The sequence below is a fragment of the Peromyscus californicus genome, unplaced genomic scaffold (assembly GCF_007827085.1).
Source record: "Peromyscus californicus insignis strain IS unplaced genomic scaffold, ASM782708v3 Scaffold_5__1_contigs__length_169319896, whole genome shotgun sequence".
In the NCBI taxonomy this organism is placed as follows: Eukaryota; Metazoa; Chordata; class Mammalia; order Rodentia; family Cricetidae; genus Peromyscus; species Peromyscus californicus.
Window position 1 is genome coordinate 117,664,290 of NW_026294573.1, and position 24,764 is coordinate 117,689,053.

Sequence of the window (24,764 nt, forward strand, 5' to 3'; positions counted from 1 at the left end):
GATTTAGAAAGTCTGACTGTGATTTGTTTACTATTTTCCCAATGTGTAAAATGACAGAGATGTGCTTCTTATCGAACTTTCATGATGTTAGAGCTTAAAGATTCAACTGGGTATGCCCAATTCCAAGTGTCATGCTGTGTCCAAGGAAGCCTACTCAATTCCAGGTGTTATTTTCACTTCTATTCCTACCATTTTCTTAAAAGAAACTTAAAAGTATTAACTGATGTAATATTGTTACTTTTGACAAATTGATCTAGAATGCTAATACAGTAGTGCTTCCAAGACCCTTGATGGGACGTTTTCAAAGGTCTTTGTTCTTTCTTTGCTTTTGTATTGAATGCTAGTTATGTTAAATGGTAATAGAATTGCTTCTGACAAATTCACCTCATCCAAAGCAGAACTAATTCATGAACATTCAAGTTTAAGAATGCATATCAGAACATGGTGCTGTCAGTGTCCTTACAACTTTCTTTTACATTCTTAGAAATATTTTTCTGTGGTATTTAAAAATCTTTTTTTAGATTCTTTTATTTTATATGTATGAGTGTTTTGCCTGCATGTATGTATATGCATCATGTGCATGCCTGGTCATCTCAGAGGTTAGACAAAGGCATCAGTTAGTTCCCCTGGAACTGGAGTTACGAATAATTGTGAACCATTGTGTTAGTTTTGGTAACTGAACCTGGGTCCTGTGCAAGAGTAGCAAGTGCTCTTAATGGTTGATCCATATCTCCATGCCCCTGTTCTGTTCTGTACTATTTTTAAACAAATGAGTAGGGACTAGAAAGTAAGCTTCACAGTAGAATATTTGCCAAGCATGTATGGCATGCTGGGTTTGCATTTCAATAAAAACAAAGCAAACATAAAATCGACAACAGGAAGTAAACCTAAGTATTAAGCATGAACTGAGAATTTGTAGGTGAGAAATGAATAAATTAGAGTATACATTTCTGTGATAGTTTGAAAATCTGAGTTCATTAACTTAATTATTAGATAGATAAGTTTATTAGAATGAAATTCTTGACAGCTCAGTTCAAAACCTTGATAAATTAATGATGTGTTTAATATTTGTCTTCATTACTAATTTAGAAGCTTCATGTGTGAAGACTGGCATACTCCTGTTTTGTTTTGACTTGTGTGTGTTCCTAGAATTTCCTTTCCTAGCTACACTCTTGGCAAACTGTAGATTCTCAGTAAGAACTTGCTGAATTGAGAAAGTGATGAGAGCTATGTTATTTTCCTTCTATCTTCTCCTTGTATTCTATCTCATATACAGTTTTCTTTGAATACTCTCTGAATGCCTGTATAAAACTCTACTGGGTAGAACAATATTTATACTCTCCAATTTGAAGGACATGTGACTATTACTTGGTTTGGAAAATGATCTGCATAGGCCCAAGATGAAGATCAGAATGAAATCAATCTGAATTCTACAAGTCTTCATGATAGTCTCACACAGGAAAATACAATGAGATTTAAAATAAGGCTCTTGAAAGGCAGAGTGGGAAGGTGGAATAATTACAAGTCACAAAATTCATGGAGCCTTTAGAAGCTAGAAGAAGCAATGAAGAGGTCATGCTTGTGATCAAATGCTGGTATACAACACATTGTCTTTGAGCTCCTGCTTTCTAGATCTCCAAGTTTCTGGGTCTTAATACATCCATTTTGTAATACTTGTTATGACAGTTTCAAAGAATGAGAGAAAACAGAGCAAGAAGTTGAAAGTTGGAGGATGTGATGGTTTCTGGTTTGCAGGGTATAGAATGATCTTGGAGACAAATATCTGGCATGTCTGTGCGGGCATTTGTAGATTTGGTTAATGAGGTGGAATGACCCACTTTAAACATAGACAGAATCATCCCGTCGGCTAGGGAACTGGAATGGGTAAATGAGGAAGGGACCTGAGCACAGCATTCACCTGTTTTTTGACTACAGATGGAATGTGATAAGCTAGCTGCCTCATAGTGCTGCCACCTTGACTTCTGCACATTGCTGGACTGTATACTTACAGGGTGGACCTTTCACCTTTCCTTATGTTGTTTCCGTCAGGTATTTTGTTGCAGCAATGAGAAAAGCAACTCATATAGGCCATTTACTTCCCTTGATTTGGTTATATAGAATAAATATAATAGTTCAGTAACTATCAATGTGCTTGTCTGTAGACTAGGGACAATACCACTCTCCTGTCACTCCCAAGTTCCAATGAAATTATGCACACACAGAATAAAAGAAAGACATGCAAATGGAAGTTCTATACAAAATAAGCAATTACCATTGCCTCTTTTTTTAAAATTTTTTATTTTTATTTTGCAATACAATTCAGTTCTACATATCAGCCACAGATTCCCTTGTTCTCCCCTCTCCTGCCCCCCTCACCTTCCCCCCAGCCCACCCCCCATTCCCATCTCCTCCAGGGCAAAGCCTCCCCCGCAGACTGAGATCAACCTGGTAGACTCAGTCCAGGTAGGTCCAGTCCCCTCCTCCCAGGCTGAGCCAAGCGATCCTGCATAGGCCCCAGGTTACCATTGCCTCTTAAAATCAAATTGCTTAACATTTTCATTTTTTCTCATGTGCCAAAACATTCAAGTTCTTGGTCAAAGTGGAATCTTCTCAGTGGTAGAGGTTTGTTCTCAGTGTAGATTGTAAACATCAGAACATATGTGAAGAATCAATTTGAAAAAGAGAATAATCAGGAATTTTATTTTGATCCTTTGCATAGAGGTAGCTAAAATATAGAATAAAAATATTTAATTAATAAGAGTCATAAATATGGTGTTAAATTTATAAAAAACTGTCTAGAGCAAAACCATGAGGTAGAGCCTTGGGAGGGCAACCTCTCATGCTCCCAGCTTCACTCCTACAAATTTTATTGATGTAGCTCATACTAGCCGCTTCATTTGTCCTGACTCTATTATGTTCCTTTCTCTCACTAAATGAAACATACCCTGCTTCACTATATCATGCTTTTCTTGATGACAGGTACTTTCACATTCTTAAATAACTTGGAGGCAAACTAAAATTAATCTTAAATTATATAAAAATCTGGCTAGCAATGCTAGGCATCTATCTGGATGTAGTTCAGCTTTGTTGCAACTGTCCCTGTGGATGGGATAGAGCACACTCTTTCTTAGGAGTGACTCACCATGTGTCTGTTTAGACTGACTCTCATTTTTCTTCCAGAAATACATGCCTCTTAGGAGTCAAAAAGCTACAGGGGCTGTAAAAGATGAAGACCCTCTTTTCTAGTAATGGGTTTATCTGAAATACAATGGACAATTGCGTGTTGATATTTATTACTGGAATGTAAAGTTGAAGGTTACTTTGTTGCACTAAACCATAAAGCAGATAAAATGTCCATTCAATCTGTTAATGATGAAAGAAAGCATAAATTACATATTAAACTTCTTGCAATTAGAAAACATGATGAAAAATCTGTTTTGTTAATTTTATGTAATGATAATGTTGAAAGGATTTGTGTGTACATTAATACATTGTTCATTGATTTACTTCACTTTTGCACTACATTTCTTTATGGTTTTGAGAAATTTCACAGGAGAAACTTGTTGGCATTTGGTGAGCAAGATGGCTAATTGGCATGCATAATGGAAGTTTTCCTAGTATTTGTTTTCTTTCCAAGTCTGAGTCTTTCAAATTTGACAAAATACTATTGACTCCATTGTTGGGAGTCTTTACAGAAAACCAATTTACACAGACATACACAGACAGACACACATACAGTTACACACACACACACACACACACACACACACACACACACACACACACACTCACACACACGCGCGCACACACACAGATCCCAGATCCTCTAGCCCAGTAAATATGTTTGATGAAAGAGTCCCTGGCAATTCATGAAAGGACAGACTGTGGGGACCCTTGTTAATCTTCTAATAGTTTGTTTTGTCACCCCTCTCTAAAGTTGCTGCCTTGTAAAGTGTTTGTGGTAAAGTGAGAACACTTTTGCTTTCAACCAAGCAATGCCATCAGGCCAGATCCCCACAAAAGGCACTGATCCCTTTCAAACAGTTGCAGCCTCAGCTGTGTCATTGGCCGAGCTCCTGGGCCTGTGAAAGCGGGACACTATTTGTTTAACTGTGCTTCACAATGCAAACAAGCTGAGAAAATACTGCTCCCCGTTCTTTTGTGTGTATCTCCTGGTAGTAATGTGCTTCTGCCATTAGTGACTACAAAAATACTTTGCAAACAGATGTTCAGCTTCCTTTTTTTTTTAAAGTTTGTAAAGTATTTCTTTAAATATTGTACTTAGATAATATAGTTTTGCTTAGAGTTATAAGACTGAAGAGAATGTCTATAGGTTACATAAATAATAACTTGTCAACATTTATACAGTGAGTTCAATATTAGGGAATAAATGGCAGTGACTAAAAATTAAAATTTAATAAAGTAAGACAAACAATTTTTGACTATCTTTCAATGTGTGTCCTATTTACAATTGTAATCAACAATCATCTTTCATATGGTTGTTGACTTTACACTGTGATCTTCACTGTAATGAAAAGACATGTCTAAGCATTGTCAAAAATTGCTCTCAACACCCACAAGAATTCTGCTACATAAGATTTTACTTAAGATGTTAGTAGAATGCTTATTTATAAAAGAGAAACTAGTAGGGCTGATCTGGAATAACACTTCACGTTGTGTAGCCTGTACCCAGGTACAAAGCAGGTGATTATTTCTGCTAATATCTTTTTAGAGAAAAGATCACTTTGCAGCACATAACCATTTTCTTGACTAAAAAGTAATTCAATTTCTTTGACATGAAACACTACTTGAAATTGGTAGGAATATATGAAGGAAAATTTACATATGTATGTGTATTTCTCCACAAAAATTTGCATTTCAAAGTTTTTAATTTAAAATTTAAGAATCTATGAAAGAAACATTCATAAGGCAATCATCCTTGGAAAAGTGGTCTGTGCATTGTACATGCAAATGGTGGTGTATGTATGTGTATATACATATATATACATATAAACATATATGCATATATATATATATATATATATATGCATCCATGTACTATCAGCAATCTCTCGGAAAGAATTATGAAATAAAAAATAATTGAAATGTTCAAACTGTTAAATTTTGTTTAAAATTTTTGTATATAGCATATACAATATTGTGAATTTCCAATATTGTTTCCAAAATATCAGTATTTGCGTCAGAGCTGCAGATTCTTGGGTCCCATTTGAATATTACTAATCAGAAATTCTGGGCTGTGGGGTCTCCAATGAACTGTTTACGATAAGCCTCCTTGTATCAGGTGCACTGTAACCTTTGCAAGCCATTGTTTTATACAGTATGCACATTGAGATCTGCTTTCAACTCTAAACCACTGTGCTGCTCCAAAGTTTTAAGTCCGGATGAAGCTGGATTTGTAAACTGACCCTTGTTTACTTGATAAAGTGAAGATAAATGTTTTTTCCAAGCAAAGTAATGTTGTTATATGTTGGAAATATTTATACTTCAAATACAAAATGATATTTTATAATGTCTCTAAAACAAGATATGACCCAATAACACTGACATATAGTTCTTCATGGCCACTTTATCTATGTTTATGGGGAATTCAGTAAAGAATCACATGAGGATCAGCGACTTTATTGCTCTCCTCCTAGATTATCTTGCAGTAGTCCATAGTGCTCACACCAAGGCTTCACTGTATATGTGCATCTGCCTCCTCATCCTTTTATACTCTGCTTTCCAGAAAAATAACTATGACAGAAGTACACAATTAAATCTCAATATTCATGTGCTAGTGACTTTGGTGGGAGTACGTTGAGTAACTGATATATTCCATAGAGAACTGATCATCATCAGAAACTTGGTTTTTGGCAGACAGATTACATTGTAGTCTAGTCATAAATATATTCAAAAAACTATATTTTTTTCTGGTTAGGTGTACATTTAAATACTTCCTATTCTACTGATAGTCAAATGTTAATATTGATTGCTTTTGAGCAGCATGTTATTCAAATACTTTACAATCTTAGGCATTATATATTTATCTTTTTCTCCTACCTATGAATTGGTGATGTGTATTCCTAAAATACTATTTCTTAAAATTGGGTACATCTACCAAAAGTATATTTAAAAATATAAAACAATTAAATTGGTATATAATTATATATAAATTAATATAATATAACCATGTAATACAATATATTATAATATAATATATAATTAATATAATATAACCATGTAATAGAATTTTAACCTCACTATTTCAAATTCTTTTAGAAATATATCATTCTGGGTTATATAAGATCTACTCCACTCAAGTATGTAAAGTACTTTGAGCATATTCTGCTCCATATTCCACAACCCTCCATTTAGTGCCACTATCCCCTTTCCCTTGGCCCCTTTGTTCCCCTTCACAGTTTCACTTCAGATTACTCTCATCTATACAGATGAGGTTTTATATACCTATATGGCCCACAATTGGGAGGAAACATCATTATTAGCTTTTCTAAGTGACCTAATTTGCTTAATATGATAATCCACATCTACATCATTTTGCTGCAAAGGACATATCTTTATTCATTCTAGCTTTAAAATGTCATTATATGTATCAACCACCTTTTCTTTATCTGCTCCTGTGTTTGACACATGAGTTCATTCTATAGCTTAGCAATGGTGAAATGTGTTGCAGTCAAAATGGCTGTCATAGCTATAGTTAGCAAAGGTTTTCTTCCCTGTCTGCAGACATTTGCTTCATAGCCTTTAAATTTCACAAATTCTGCTGTACCCTGAGCAGATGGAATTTTATTCAGAAAGTGATGATCTATGCTAACATCTTAGAGTGTTCTCATTTCTCCCTCTCTCTCACTCTCTCAATTTTTAGAGTTTCAGGTCTTAAATTAAGGCTTTGGATCCATTTAAAGTTGCTGTTTATACTGCATAAGAGATGAGGACCTAGTTTCAGTATTCTAAATGTAGATAATCATGTTTTACCAACATTATTTGTTGATAAGGCTGTCTTTTCTCTCACATACATTTTTGGTATCTTCGTCAAATCAGATGGTTCTAACTGTGAGTTTATGTGAGATCTTCTATTCTGTTCCATTGATCTCCATGTCTCTTTCTGTGTCAGCACCATATTGTTTTTTGTTACTGTGTTTCTGTAATACAATTGAAACCATATTCGGCTTCATTCACCATTTTTTTTTTTTTAGTTTTTATTTTGCTAAGGGTTGTCTTGTCTATTATGGGCCTTTTGTGCTTCCATGTAACTTTTAAGAATAACTTATATGAATGATATATCTGAGGGGCTGGGAATTTAACTCAGTGAGGTCCTGGGTTTGGTCCTCCACTTTGAAGAAAAGGAAATGCATAGTTAAATGATACCAGAGATCATGAACTCTACTTGAACTATCATCTATAGAGCATTTCATTCAAACATGCAAAATACACATTATTCTCAGAAGCCCATGGACATTTCTCTAAAATAATTATATAGCAGGATACAAATTATATTCCTAGCAGACAGAAACATTGACTTATTTTCTTGTATTCTGTCCTACAGCACTGAATAAAACTTGAAATCAGTGGCAAGAAAAAGTAGAGAACGTGTAGAACCTCATGAAGTCTGAGAAATTAACTACTGAATGATCAATAAATCATTGATGAGATTACTGCATCTTATAATTGGATTAAAATAATATCACAACTTTGAGATACCATGATAGCTTTTCTAAGAGATACAAGCGCCCACCTTGAAAAAAAGCAGAGTAATCACAAATTGTAAACTTAATGATGTACCTCAGCCACTGGAAAAACAGGAACAAATCAGACCCTAAAGAAGTAGATAAAAAATATGTAAGGTATGGGCAAAAATTGCTGAAATGGAAATATAAAAATATAAATAATCAATGAAAAAATGAATAATTTGACTTCTTTCTTTTCTTTCTGTATCTCATTTACCTCCTTTGCTTGTCTTTTTGATTTAGCTAAAACTTCAAGTGTTATATTGAAAAGGACAGGGAAGAGCGAACATCATTCAGCTTCATGTATAAATAAATTATTGTGACAGCATGTATAGTGTAAGCTCAAGCCAAAATAAATTCCTGCATGGGAAAAGGAGGTGGGCATCTAAGTCCACCCCTAGTTGAGGAGTTGTTGGCAATTCCTAGCTGCTGGATGAATAATGGCCACTTTTCTTTACGAATATTGTCCCTGACAATAAATCCAACAAGATCTAGTGGAATTTCACACATTTTCCTGCCTCTCCCCTCAAAAAAAATTGTGTTTAATGAATAAATTAAAAAAAAAAGAAACATAGGACACAAAGGTGGACTGATGGAGAAAGTGGTGTGGATGGGGAATATGATCAAAATACATCATATGAAACTCTCAAAGAACTAATAGAAATAAATTTAATAAATATCATTAAAAAGGTTAAAAAAGGAAAAGGAGATGGTTGCTTGAACGACTAATAATTACTGGGTTTCTACTACAACCAACCAGGAGCCCCTCTTTTTACCCATCCTTCATTTCCTTGGGACTCTACTTCCTGGTGTGAACCCAACTTAGTTCTTTCCCACCTACCCTTCTAGGCCATCTCCATTCCAGTCTCAGCCACCAATCTGCAGAAATACTTTTACTGAGGACCCCAGTAGTCACACCAGTTGGGACTTAACTAGGTGATTTTAAATATCATTCTTCCATTATGCTCCTTCCATACTTACTTTCAGTTCTATATAAACCTGCTTGCAGGAACCCCTGCTCCCACTCCACCTCCATTCTCTGGGGATTCCACCACCCGCTACAGACCAGGATCTTCCCAGTGCTTACCTGTGGCTCCTGTCAGCCTTTCCTCCAAGCCCATCTCCATTCCTTTCTGATACAAAGCACGTGATTATCTCGTCAGATGTAGCAGAAAAAGGCTTTTGACAAAAATCCAACACCAATTCATAATAAAAATTTTGGAGAGACTAGGGATAGGAGGAACATACCTCAACATAATAAAGGCAATTATAGCAAGCCCACAGCCAACATCAACCTAAACAAGGAGAAACTCCAAACATTTCTACTAAAACCAGGAATAGGACTAGATGTCCACTCTTTTCATACCTATTCAATATAATTCTTAAAGTCTTAGCTAGAGCATCAAGAAAACTGAAGGAGATCAAAGGTATATAATTACGAAAGGAAGAAGTCAAACTATCATTATATTCAGACGATATGATTTTAGACACAAAAACACACAAAAAAAACCCCACCAGGAATCTGCTACAGCTGAAAAACCCTTTGGACAAAGTTGTAGAATACAGTGTTCAGAAGCTTTCTCGTATACAAGTGACAAACTGAGAAAACAATCATGAAAACAGTGGCTTTCACAAAACTCTCAAGAAAAAACTCTTCAAAATAACAAACTAACAAAAATATAAAAATAAAAACAGCAAAATACTTGGCATAACACTTACCAAACAAGTTAAAGACTTGAATAATAAAAGCATTAAGAAAAGTAAAATTATATACTCTAAGCATTTTATAGTTAGGAATATATATACAAACATATATATATATATATATATATATACACATATATACACATACACACATATACATATATGTATGCAACAACAATTACTGAAGCAAGAGAAGCTAAGAATTTGAAAGAGAGCAAGGAGGAGCATATAGGAGGGTTTTCAGGGAAGAAAGGGAAGGAGGAAATGTTTTATATTATATTATAGTATGTTACTATCCCAATTTCTGAGAAAGAAACCAAAATACACACCAGAGAGAAAAACAGTATCTTCAGTAAATGATGTTGGTTAAACTGATATGTTGAATATGAAAGAAGGTAAATATATCGATATTTATCACAAAACTCAACTCCAAATAGATAAAGAACTTGAACGTAAGACCAGAAACCCTGAATCTGGGAGAAGAGAAAATGTGGAATAGGTTTGAACTCATTGTCACAGGAAAGGGTTGCTTGAACAACACACAGATAGCACAGGTATTAACATTAACCATTAATAAATGTGACCTCATGAAGGTGAAATCTTCATGACAAAGGATACCATCATTCAGGCAAAGGGACAGCCTACAGAATGTGAAAAGATCTTTACAAACTATATATCAGATAAAGGATTAGTATACAGAATATATATGAACTAAAAACCTGGATATCAAAAAAACAAAAAACCCAACTGAAAATCAAGCACATACATAAACAGAGAGTATGAAACAAAAATGGCTGATAAATACTTAAAGAAATATTCAAAAATCAGCCACTAGTAAAATGCAAATTAAAACTACTTTGAAATTTCCTCTACACCAGTCAGAAAGGCCAAGGTCAATAAAACAAATGACAGCTCATGATGATAGCTCAGTATGAGGAGAAAGGGGAACACTTACCATTGCTGGTGGGAGTGAAAATTGATACAGCTAATATTGAATCAGTGTGACTGTCCATTTGAACAAATAAATGGATAGTGAAAATGTGGTACATTTACACAATGGAACATTATATAGATTTTATGAAAAAATGAAATTATGAAATTTGCAGGTGATAGGATGGAGCTAGAAAATAAATTTTCCTGAGGTAGCACAGACTCTAAAATACAAATGTTGTCTGTTTCCTCTTCTATGTAGCTATTATAAATCTCGTAAGCCTTCAAAATATGTGCTGTAACCCTAATAACCACAGAGGTTAGGTATCTAGTCAGGGACTAAGGAAGAGGAGAAGATCGCCCAAGGAAGGAGAAATAGAATATAGTGTTATGGAGAGACAAACGGGAAACTAGAATAGGAGTATTGAATAGGGAGAAGGATGGAAGAGAATAAAACGGAGGAAATCTGGGGAAGGACAACTAACAGTAAAGGACATTTGAAAAACCATATGGAGATCTACTACTCTAAAAGCATATATATATATATTTAAATCCTGGACTAGACATCTTATGCTACCAAGTAAGACACCCAGTGCCCAAAATGGGGTACATTTTGTTGAGTTATTGTATATGGAGGCGTTGATCTGGTGACTAGTTAGGAGATTCAAACCTACTATTATACTGGAAGGTGCTCTGCATATTACTGGACAAGTAAGGTAATCATCAATATCTCACAGCTAAAAAACCCTGTTCCCTACAACAGTGATTTGCCTGCAAGATAACTGATGTAACAGTAACACAAATATTATATAACTGTATAAATATAACTAACCACTTACTGACTGGATTTAAGGCCCACTCTGTGAGATGGAACCCATACTTGTCATTGCCAAGAACCTGAAACTAGAAAGGTCATGGGCCAATAGGAAAACTTTGTACTATTCTTCTGCTAAAGAAACAGCAATAAAATGATTCCTAATGGCATTCTGTTATACCCATAGATCAGTGCCTTGCTCAGCCATCATCAGAGACACTTCTTCTTGCAGTAGATGGGAACTAATATGGAAAATCACAACTAGAAAATTGAGACTTTGGAGTACTCCGTCCTAAATGGGGTGTCTTCATCAAAGTCCTTCCCTCAAAGATCAGGGATCTATGCAGAAGAGATTCCTGAAAAATCTTCAAAGTCAAAGTGATGGTGACTCCATGGACACAGTATTTTCTAGGCACAGCACATATAAACTCTCACAGACTAAGGAAGCACACACAAGGCAGTGCAGATTCTATCCAGATGGTGTTCCAGTACCAAGAAAGGGAATTGGGTGTGGGCTCCTAATCCTAACCAAAAAGTGATCGATCAGCAACTGCTTCATGATGGAAAAGGGAAAATTAGTTTCCTCCAGTGGAGTCTCACTGTGAATATTAGCCACACTTCAGGGTACTTCCATGCCCAGGAGTAGCTAGCTAACACAAAAGGAACTCAATGATATTTTTGTAGACATTTTGTCCCATTTTGATTTGCTTAGAAGTTTGTCTTCTTGGTCTTTTGTTTATTTATTTTCAGTTTTATCTTCATGGTTTTTTGTGTTCTGTTCCTCGTTTTTGTTTTTTTCTTTTTGTTTGATGGTTTGTTTTAGAGAAGGAGAAAAGGAACATTAAGTTGGGTAATTAGGAAGACATAAGGGAGATCATATAGACACCCATCTATCTATACAGCAAGCCACAGAGAAGTAAAGAAAGGTATGCCAAAATAGACAAAGGTAAAAGCCCAGAGGCAAAAGATAGATGGGATAATTTAAGTTAAGAAAAGCTGGCAATAAACAAGTCAAGCTAAGGCTGGGCATTCATAAGAAAGAATAAACCTCCATGTGATTTATTTAGGAGCTGGGTAGTGGGCCCCCAAAAGAACAAAGAACAAAGAGCCAAAAAAAATGCCAACAACATACAGGTGTCTGGTATACCAATCTAGGTAAAGACCTGGGAGGTTGGGGGGATCTGGGAGTAACTGGTGGAGCAGAAAAATTTGATCAAAATATATTGTATAATTTTTTTTCAATTAAAAATGATCATCACAAACAAAAAAGTAAATACAGAGAACAACTGAACATGAGGTGCCCAGCCTCAATAGATGTATCTACAAGACAAATTCTGAACCTAAAACTCAGGGGAAATTATTGAAGAGTGGCAGAAAGACTGTAAGAGACAGAGGAACAGGAAGTCTTCTGTGAGAATGTGTCTCTTAAAAATGACAGGGAGTCTTTACCTATGATACCTTAGCATATAGTTGCCTAAACAAGACCTTAAAAAAGACCACAATGGTAAATATACTAACATGGAAGGGAGAAATCTCATGGGGCTCTACCAATAGACTAAGAGCAAGGAATGCTGAGAGAGGGAGATTTCGTCTTCCCCAAGGATGAGCTCACCAATTGGTTATCCACACCATGTGGGCATCCCTGTAATCATATACATACAAGCAACATTAAATGAACTCAAAAGGTTGTATTTCTATATTTATGAATATTTCTATATCTATCTATCTCTATATATGGTTAGATGTGCATGCAAATGTGTGCATGAATATTTATGAGTGTGTGCACATCTGCATGCCTCTGTGTGTGTGTGTATGTGTGTGTGTGTGTGTGTGTGTGTGTATGTGTGTGTGTGTGTGTGTGTACCAATAATAATTAAAGAAAAAGAGCCTATGAATTTGAGAGTTAATTGGGGGTCTTGATAGGGGTTGCAAAGACAAAAGGGAAGGGAAGAAACAATGTAGTTATATTTTAATTTAAAAAATAAAATAGACAAGTTTAATAAGATTGACAAACTCTTGGTCAAACTAACCAATGCAAAGGGAACAGCCCTAATTAACTACATTAGAGGTGACAATGGAGACATTTCAATAGGTACCACTGAAGTTTTTAAATTTTTATGACACACTTTAAAAGTTTATATTCTGCTAAATTGGAAATCCTGAAGAAATGGATGAATTTCTAGACTCAAGTGACCTATCAAAATTCAATGCCAAGTTGAGACAAACAGGTTATGCAAGTCTTTAAAAAGCAAAAAGACTGAAGTCATAATAAAATAATATTCCAACTAAAAATATCTTGGCTCAGATGGATTAAACCCAGAATTCTCCACTGACTCTCAAACTTTTCAATTACAAAGGCCACAAATACTACTGAATTCATTTTCTTTTTTTTTTTTTTTTTTTTTGGTTTTTCGAGACAGGGTTTCTCTGTGTAGTTTTGCGCCTTTTCCTGGAACTCACTTGGTAGCCCAGGCTGGCCTCGAACTCACAGAGATCCGCCCGACTCTGCCTCCCGAGTGCTGGGATTAAAGGCGTGCGCCACCACCGCCCAGCCCTGAATTCATTTTCTGAAGCCAGTATTACTCTGCTATGAATCAAATTATTTTTAATTCACAAATCTTAAAAAAATGTCTTATTATTGTGAGGTGTTACATATCATTATATATATTTTTTTTTAAAAAAATATGAGATACTTTAAAAAGTATTAGAGACTTTAGTTTTTACCAAACTCCATATTGATCATCATTAGTTGCTAAGACTTACTGTGCTGGTGCTTTATCTCACTGATATAAACTTGTTTTATTTCCAACTTCAAGTTTGCCTGCTATGTGCTAGGAAGAGTGGAGAGTGCCTGCAGTTAATGGTGGACTGCAGAAAGCCGTCCTTGCTCTAGAGCTGCAGTCTGCACACCTACTGTGCACTTTGGAATGTGTCTTCAGTCATTCTTTGAAAGCACCATAATAAAGTGCACATCAGGAATGGGAAGGAGTCCATTCTCACCATCTGTTCCTAATTTCTCCGAGCTGAGACTCTGTATTATTAAACCACTGTGTAAAATGTAAAAGTGAGATTAGAAATTTGAGTTAAATCCAAAATAGTTCAAAGAACTCGAGGTTATTTTAAAAGATATTGATAGCTACATTAAAATATGAGGAAAATAAAGCCATGTCTTTTTTCTCAGGTAACCTTGAACTTCATTTTTTAAATTTCTCACAAATTTAAAGTTTTTTGTATGTATTTTTGGTCAAGTTGAATATGCATTTCTTTTTTATACAGGCATGTACAATTTTGTACCAGTCCCTTTATCCTTATTTCATCTGATAAAAATTTTAATGTGTCCTCTAGTTTCCAATTTACAAAACTTTAAAGCTCATATGATCCCATAACAGAATTTTAGTGACTGTTTCAAAATATGACAGTAACAGGCTGTTGGCTCCACAAACGTCAAGTGGCTTGCCTTCTTTCCTCAGAGAATCTAGACTACAATGTTTATACATCTTTTTGTTGTTGTTGTTTGTTTGCAATTATGTACTTTTTTTGCTTTTTGTTTTTTTAAACATTTCTTGCAACATCCATAATCTTCTATTAAAAAATGTTGCCTATGATAAGATCTGGTCCTAGACACACAGAAGTGTCGATGGGGTTTAAAAAGATGCAATGAAAATAAAACCATTTGGCTTCAAAATATCTCCTATGCTTAGTCTTGTCAATGTCCTATGTCCTACAAATTCCAACAATCACCACTCACTTTAGATTAAAAAGTTAAATCATTGCTTCTGGATTAAAAAATAGGTTAAAATTAAATTTTCCTTTGCTTTAGATGTAGTCAAGGCTTATCAGCATTAATACTAATCCAAGCATTGTCATAAGTAAAAGTACATGTTCTTCCCCATGGAGCTTCAACAAAATTCATCCCACAGGTTTTCAAATATGTCAAGGATATCTAAAGACTCCTTAAGCAATCAACATAAAAATATCATGGAAATATTTTCTTATTTGGTTGGGTATTAGAAAATCCCTTCATAGGAAGCTATTGTAATTCATTGCTCCCATCAGTCATCATTTTATGAAGTCACATAACATTGGTTCCTAAAGAATATTAATGGATTTGGCCCCTTTTGGCTAAAATTATGTTTCTTGCTGTTTTTCAACGCGTTATTTCGTATGAACTGAATCCTGAGTATAGGCTTACTCATGATCTTCATCAAATTATTGTGTCTAGACATGACCTAAATTTCTTAAGATAAAGTACCTGTCTTTGTCGTGCACTGATAAAGTTGCTTTGCTCCACATTCTTAAGGAAGAACAATTTTCATTTATATTCTTGTTTTCTCCAATCTTAGGTTTTTGGCATAGAAGTAGCTTAACTATTGATGTCCATTTCTGGGATCATTCTCCACAAAACTTCGGCAGCAGCACAAATTTGGCACCATCTTGTTTTTGTATGTTTTCTCTTATTGGACGTTCACCATGGCACAGTCTTTTTTCCGTCTATCAGATAACGACAAGTGTAGTTTTAACTCACATAAGGAATCAAAAGCTGTATATGACACAAACAAGCTCAGTGGCCCTTTGGAGGTTCCATGACTCACAATGCTTTGCTAAAACTTTTTTGTTTTTTAATTTAATTTAATTGTTTACATTGCAGGTCCTTTGTATATATATATTATGGTTTCTGATTTTGTGTTTTTGTGGGATTTCTGTGTTTGAACGTAAGTGTCTCTGCATCTGTGTGTGTTTTTTGTGCTTTTTCTTTGGCTCCTTTGTTTTTATTTGTATTACTTAATTGTATTATTATTTTTTAGATGCCTGCTTGCATTCTTTTCTGTTTGTTTTATTATTTTAACTTTTTTCTTTTATTGAAAATAAATTTCTTTCATACAATATATTTGGATTATGTTTTCCCCTACTTCAACTCCTCCCAGTTCCTTCTAGTTTCTCCTGCCATCTGAATCCACCCTCTTTCTGTTTCTCATTAGAAAACAAACATGTGCCTTTGAATTATAATGAGAGAGAGAAAGAAAAGGTGTGGCTTTTAGTAGGTGGGGAAGTGGGTAACGTGTACAAAAGAAAAATGAACAAACTGTGTTTTTGAGATTCACTCAGTCAGTTCTTTCGATATCACTACACAGGAGAACGTAACTAGTTTCCAGGTGGAGGCAATTGCTATCTATTGAACTTGCATTTTTATATGTTCCTTAGAAGTACAAAGCAATTACCTTCGTGAGATAAGTGAGGTGTGGTCCTCCTAATGATAATAATTTCAACTCAGTTTGAATGATTTGTGTAAGGTCGTATTTACTATGGTAAGGTAGGGTATGTTCCCTGGACTTTTTACAGAGCTTGTGTTGATTGTTGCTGTGCCAGAAACTTTCCACATGATCATCACAGCCCACCTTTAAATAACAGATTTTTTTTTGACAGTATAAAGTTGTTAAGACCCAACGTAACATTAAACATATTAGCAGTAATTACAAAGCCATCACTACCTCTGCATAACAACGTCTCACTGTGTCCATAAAAAGACCTGCTCTTCTTTCTTCTCTTACACAGGCCACTGATGGAATGGGATTGTTTACTGCTCATCTGAACAGGACTGTTACATCCCAGCAGAGACAGCATTCAGAAGTCTGAGCTTGCTGTCCTTACCCAAGCAACACTAAACTCAAATTAACTCTTTCACAGAACATTTTCTACTCAACTCTGAACCGAGAAAGATACTTTCATTTCCACGTTCACTCCATAGGCACTGTTGACATCATGCAGTCTGTGTTTTAGTAAATTTGAAATAACATATACCAATCAAGCCGGGTAGTGGTGGCACACGCCTTTAATCCCAGCACTCAGGAGGCAGAGCCAGGCGGATCTCTGTGAGTTCGAGGCCAGCCTGGGCTACCAAGTGAGTTCCAGGAAAGGTGCAAAGCTACACAGAGAAACCCTGTCTTGAAAAACCAAAAAAAAAAAAAGATATACCAACCAAAATACGCTAGTGGATTAAAGCCTCTAACATTTTCTTCAAGTGACAAATACTGAGCGAGGACGAACTCAGACAGTTTGAGAGAAATCCTGAACACTCAACCAAAGCAGTGACAGGATCTAGGCAGGAAGAGCAGAAGTACACTCAGAAAGAAAAGACAACAGACAGTGCAGATCAAAGCAGCAGCTAGACTAGAACCATCCCCTTCCCCCCCCCCCCCCACACACACACACTTGCTAGAGCTGTTGACTAAGTCATGGTGAGCAGAGGCAAACTCCAGGTAGAGAGTAGGAGAGGAGACTGAAAAGTAGAAACAGAAAGAGGATCAATGCACTGACAGGTCAGGGAGATGGCTTAGCAGGTAAAGGTGCTGGCCTCCAAGCATGATGAACTGAGTTCAGGCTTTGGAACACATTGTGGAAGCAAAGAACGACACCCACAAGATGTCCTCTGACCACGACATAGGCACTTTGGTGTGCCCACACCCACATACATCATACATGCATGGGTATACAGTAAATAAGTATAAATACTCTGACAATGCCATTTTTCTTTTTAGCAACCACTTTGGGAGAAGGGGATCCTATACATAGCTACCCTGAGAGAATACATGTGAACAGGGATCTTCCTAAATAGTGTTTCTGACCCTGATGAATATGAAGGCCTTGCATATAACATAAGGATCCAATGTTGACAGTCTTAGCTTAAGTAACTGCTTTAAAATTATTTTGACAATGGAATAGAAAGAGGTACCCATAATATTTTTTTGTGAGTGGCAAAATAATTAAAAAGCAATTCAGTAAAACTGGTCAGTTCTAACGTTTTACATTTTTTTCCTTTTCTTTCTTTTTTTTTTCTTAAGAAATTTTCTATTCATTTTGCATACCAACCACAGATCCCCTCCCTTCCTTCTTCCTACCACCCAGCCTTTCCCCCCATCCTAACCCCCATTCCCACCTCCTCCAAGGCAAAGCCTCCCATGGGGAGTCAACAGAGTCTGATACACTCAGACAACAGGGATGTTTAACATTTCTTTCATCTACATTGATGAAGCCCTATATTCTTCAAGAAACCTTCTGTCTCCTTCCTAAAGTCTTTGAAGTGTTCACTGACTCCAGTGCTCTTCATTAAAGTGTTGGAATATGTGAAAAGAGTAGAAAACAGCTAAGCAGAAAGAAATGGAAATACCACCCTCATTACTGACAAAGGCTAGGCTGAAGAATGGTGCCGGGATCTGCAAGCAGGCACCCTTTTATTGTCCAACTTCAAATTGTACGTAGCTCTTTCCTTGGAAAAAATCCCTTTATTCTTTAAGGTAAAGCTTAATCTTAGGAGAGATGGTCCACTCCAGACACAGAAGGAGGAAATGTGGAAAAAACCTGTCTTAATTCTTAGGGAAGAGACCAAAAGAGCCAGAGTGAGAACAGGAGGGTCCAACTAATGTACCTACTGATTTACAAAGAAAAAAGCTAGGAGCAGGCAGGAACTCTTCAACGTTGACATTTTTTAACTTTTAAATTTCTTTCTGAACTCATGATTTACCATATGCTATCAACATAGTCACTAAATGCTGCATTTATATAATTATGTGCTGATTTCTATCCTAATTCTTACACTTGTGTTAATCTGTTGTTACTATGACAAAATATTGAAAAGTGTGTGATTTATAATGGAAAAAAATTGTATTTGTTTGTTTGTTTAGTTGTTTAGTTTTATAGTGCTGGAGGTTGTCAAGGACATGGCACTGACAGTATCCTAGCTTTGGTAAGGTACTTATGGCTGATGACATCACAGGGACACAAAGGTTCCAGCAGTGGAAGGACTCGCTTTGTGAGAGAGTAGCCGAAGAGCAGCAACTCCCTGATCTCCTATTAGGACTATGCTGTCACTTTCTGAGGGCATGCCCCAGTGATCCACCTAGGAACTTCCTAGGTAGTACTCTTCCTGTTAATGATCCCACTGCAATCACTTGAGAACTCCAGCATTTAACACATGTACCTTTTCAGCACACAATAAATCATAGTCAAGTCGTAGCAGTTATTTATATACCAACATGTTAGCTTTTTCCGAATACTGCAGAGGCTGGCTCATTCATCCTCTGCTTTGTATAACTGCTGGAATAATAGACTCACAAAGCAGACCCCCAGTGGCAAAGTCACTTAACATCACCTACTTACTTAGGTGGCTGAGGCAAGTAGACTGCAAATTCAAGGCCTGCCTGGGCAACAAAGAAAGTTAAAGCACAGCCTGGATAATTTAGTGACACCTTGCCTGAAAAAAATAGTTAAAAAAAGTTTTGGGGTTCTAGGTCAGTGGTAGACTGCTCGCCTAACCAGCACAAGGTCCTAGATTTAATCCACAGGACTAGGTGGGGAGGATAGACTCACAGAATGTCATGTGATACCGATGCCCAAGGCATAGTGAATGTTCTTTACTGCAGATAATTCTCCTGTGTACCTGAATACTTCTGTTCCCACAAGAGATTATTTCACTACAAAAAAAGAAATATCTAATTTATGTAATGTTTCCGTCAACAGCCATTACTAAAAAAATGCTGATATATCAACTTTAAAAAGACTTAGCTTCAGAAGATTCTAGTATATGATGAAAATTCCCTGTTGATTTGGCTTTATGAACATACATCACAGTAGGACAGTGCTATGGTGAATTAAAACCCCTCCCTTCATATCGAAGAAATGAAAGGCAGGAAGAGAAGGTGACTGGCATCCCATAACCCCTTATAAACCCCTGTCCTCAATAACAAAGACCTAACAGAACACCACTTTTGTATCTGTTAAACCCCTGTGGTGGTTTGAATGAGAGGGACCCATGTAAGCTCATACAATTGAATGTCGAGCTCACTGTGGATCTGTTTAGGAAAGATTAATAAGAGGTATGCCATTGTTAGAGTGGATGTGGCCTTGTTGGAGTGGGTGTGACCTTGTTAAAGCAAGTGTGGCCTTTTGGAGGAGGTGTGTTATTGGGAATGACCAGGTCCAGTCTGATTCTCATGCTTTCTACCTGCAACTTCTGGATCAGGTATGCGCTCTCAGCTACTGCTTCAGTGATATGCCTGCCTGCCTGCCTCCACATATCCTGCATGATGATCATTGACTACCCCCATGAAACTAAGCAAGCCTCCAGTTAAACATTTTCTTTTTTACATTTCCCTGTTCATGGTGTTTCATCACAGTAGTAGAAAAGTTACTAGGACATTAAGGGTAGTAAGTCTTTAACACACAAAGCTTTGAAAGATGATTAGATGAGACTATAGCAAGTGTTGCTGTTATTTCTAATTCCTGGCAGTGAGTGCGTAGCAGAGTAGATCTGAATAGCATAAATGAATTTTATGAATCATATCACTGACTACACCAGTAACATAATAGTAAATAGGGTCAAAAAATGACTTCATATTTCCATATACAACACTTAATATTTAAGGAACTGTGAAAGACTGAATATTTCACTTCCAGTTGTAGATTTAAAATGGGAATACAAACAGTATTAAAAATGAGATAATCCTGGGGCTGAAGAGATGGCTCAGCAGTTAAGAGCAGGTGTTGTTCTTGCAGAGACTTGTGTTCATTTCCCAACACCCACATCTGGTGGCTCACAACTTCCTGTAACTTCATCTCCAAGAATCTGACACCTCTTGCCTCCACAGGTACAGTCACTGAGGTGCTGCATACCACCCCTGCATACACACATACTTGTAACTAAAGCTAAAATAAATATTTTATTTTATTATGTTATTGCCCCCTCTTTTTCCAACATTAACTTGGGTACGTCTCTGTGTTCTTACTGATCACAGCTCTTCCTGTAGGGCTTGCACTTATATTCATCACAGGCAACTTCTCTGCTTTCCTTGCTTCCATACAGTAAGGGATTAATTATAAAGCTTAAAATGATCCAACAAAATAAACACATCTCTTGAAGAAAAGGATTCCTCCAGACTCCCCTGAAAAAAAAAAAAAACCCGCAAGCCTTTTATATGAGTCTTCAATGTACATTGCTGTTAAAGTGGAATATTTTATATTCACTTACAAGTCTGATTTATCAAAATAAATAATGTACCCTATGTATCACCATGCAAGGGAAACCTATGGCCCACCATGAAAAAATTGATATACTCAAGATATTGTCAAAGATTCAGAGTTAAAACTTCTCTACATTGAATTTTGCTCAGATGGGAATAATGTAGAGGAAAGACCAGGCTTTTACTCTCCAGGGTGGGAGAATGGTGTGAAGCTAAAAATGGGAATGAAGATGTACACAGGAAAGTTGTTTTTCACAAAAGATAAGCTACACTATATTTTGGCTTCCTTAAAAAATATATTCTGTTAAGAATTTTATGTCCTTACCAAAATTCTTTGGTAACTCCCTTAAGGAAGTAGAGAACTACTATATAGTATAAAAGCATATAAAAAAAATAGTAACAGAGATGCAAAGACATATAAGCCCATGTGTGCAAATATAGCCTTTTACTTAAATTCATATATATGTACATAGGGCATTTAAACATATATGTGAATTGTGCATTCATGTGAGAACATGTAGTCATGAAAAACAGATATATAAACAAAAGGTATTAAAATTAAAAATGCCAGGCTACCAAAGTAATTTGTGTGGGAATGATCAGAAAATTCTTTTCTGCTTTTATGGAATTTGGGGTATTGGTTTATATTACCTTTATATTTAAAAATTATGTAAACATTTTTATTATCCCAGATAGAAAAGAATGCTATCCCGGGCTATTTCCTCACACAAGAGCTGAGTGCTCTGGTAGACTTTATAGCTGGGCTGTCAGAAAAGCTTTTGACATTAAGGACTAAGATTAACCAGTGTTTGTGCTTGCGATCTCTGTTCTCTGCTCGTTACAAATTCACACAACTGCAGCCTTGTGGAACATTTTGAGGCAGTGTTTCTGCCTTGGTTCTGTTACTAACCTACAGTGTGAATATATAACATCAAATTTGCACTGTGCCTTTACAGAATTTTGGAAGTAGAGTAGATCCTGTAAGACACATTCCAGTGTCATCCTTTTATAATGATATTCTTGGCAATGATTTTTGTGGATTTCTAAATGTTAATCTTCAGTTTGGACATTCTAGTGAGGGAAAATTTGGACTACACTCATAATATTTATTGACTCCTTAAATTCTCATAACATTATTAATGAAAAGTTGTAATGTTTAAAATGGACCTCTTTACTTTGAGCTTCCGAAATATGACCACACATATATTGCCCTCAATATTCATCATTTTCCCTGAAGCTATAATAATTGGTTTTTTCTAACTCTTAATTATTTCAAAATATTCAAAAGCAATTATTATACATTTTTGTGTCTAAAACTCTTACCTCAGATATGAATTTTCATCTTATTGAACATGGAGAAGTCAAGCTGGTGCCTGACTAGAGCCTTCACCCCTACTGATTGCTAAAGCAACATAACAATCAAATGACTCCTAATGACATCAGATATACCTGCAGATCATTGCCTCACTCAGCCATCATCAGAGAAGCTTCCTCTTTTAATAAACCAGAACTAACACAAAGACCCACAAATGCACAATGGACGAAGAGTGAGAGACTTTGAAACACTCAATCTTAAATGAAATGCCTTCATCTTCAGTTAGCTTTGTGGGAAGAATGCAAGAGCCAGAGTGGAAGGACTACTTTAAGAAAACAGAGTCTTCTAGGTACAACAGCACTAATTGACATGTGAACTCAGAAACTGTGGCAACATGCATAGGGCCAGCACAGGTTTAAGCCAGATAGAATTATAACACTGAGAGAGGGAAGTAGATATGAAGTCCTTCCTCGAACCAAGAAGCTATCTCCAATTGACATCTATTTGCAGAGGGAAAATTAGTTTACTCCAGTGGAGCCTCACTGGGTATATTAACAATATGTAAAGTTAGGCCTGGTGCCCAGAAGTAGATGGTTGACATAAAACAAACTCAATGGTGATTTTGTTGACTTTTGACTCATAATGCTTTTTGGGGGCATTTTTTTTTTATTGGCCGTTTGCTTGTATATTATAGTTTCAGATTTTGTGGTTTTAATGGGTTGTGTGTGTTTCATGTGTTATTTCTTTAATTCTTTTTCCCTGTTTGTTTTCTAAAGAGAGAAAGATAAGACATGTACTTTGGCGAGTAGAGTGGTGGGTAGGATCTAGAAGGAGTTGGAGGTGGGAAAATCATGATCAAAATACATTGTATGAGCCAGGCAGTGGTGGCACCTGCCTTTAATCCCAGCACTCTGGAGGCAGAAGTAGGTGGATCTCTGAGTTCGAGGCCAGCCTCTCTACAGGTTGACTTCCACAACAGTCAGGGCTACACAGAGAAACTTGGTCTTAAAAAAGGAAGAAGAAGAAGAAGAAGAAGAAGAAGAAGAAGAAGAAGAAGAAGAAGAAGAAGAAGAAGAAGAAGAAGAAGAAGAAGAAGAAGAAGAAGGAAAAGCAGAAATATCAGCTCTATTGAAGGAGTGCAGTGGATGTTGACAGTGAGGGGCTGCCTTAAACACCAGGTGAGTATTCTCTAGCTCCAAGCTCATGGTTCTATTTCCAGTCATCCACACAGCCAATGACAACTGACTCAAATCTTCAGCCAGAACCCCTCTGGGGATCAGAAACCACAACAAGTATCCAGAAACACTTGAACAGCAAAATCACAGAACAAGGCTCTCAATTTTATGTCACTGCTCCTGAAAGCCTCTTGGGTCAGAACAACCTGGTTCTCTTTCTTGATTTTATCCCTACCACCCTTCTTTGTGCTTTCCTCTCCTTTTTGTTTGACTGAAGATCAGGTGTCCAGGTATACACCAACACAGGTGTGAAGATGATACAACAAGAAACTTCCAAATAGAATGTGAATTAATGACCAAGATGCCATGAAGAACAAGGCAGAAAAGTATGGAAAGTTGTGTTAATTTTGGCAAAAGACAATCATTGAATTGAAAATAAAGATTTTTTTGTTAAAAACAGGAAGTTTGAAGTTAGTAGAGAGAAAACTCTGTAATATAAGAGTAAGAAGCTAATAATCTGAAATATTCAAAATAGATTCTCTATTTCCAGAGTGTTAGCTCTATGGGCACACATCTTGTTTGTTTGAGAAAATCAGTGAGAGGAAAATAGTGAAGTACTCAATGGATGACAAGTTCTAGAAAACTAAATTAAATGCACATCCCTTGAGAAAGGGTAGTCAATGAGATTAAGAAGTGAGGGAGTGGTGGAGCTGATCAGCTCTTCTGAGGTGCTGTAGGATACAGATTTGGAGGCTATCAACAAGAGCATATTAATACCTATACTAAGATTCAGGACTGCTGCATGTTTGATGATTAAAGACAAAGCAAAAATTAGGGACCTATGGTCCCAAACAATTAGAATTTGAAGTAAGCAACAGCAAATAGTTAAGTGAAGCATGGATTATTCTGTTATAGGTCTGTCCACACCACAGGGTGCCTGCTAGGAATCCCTGTGGGACACTGTGATTCTGACAGCCATATCATGCTTAAGTAGAACAGATCTTGGTCAAGGAACTGTATCTCATAGAATGAGACTATTAATGAATGATTAGACACTATATACTTACC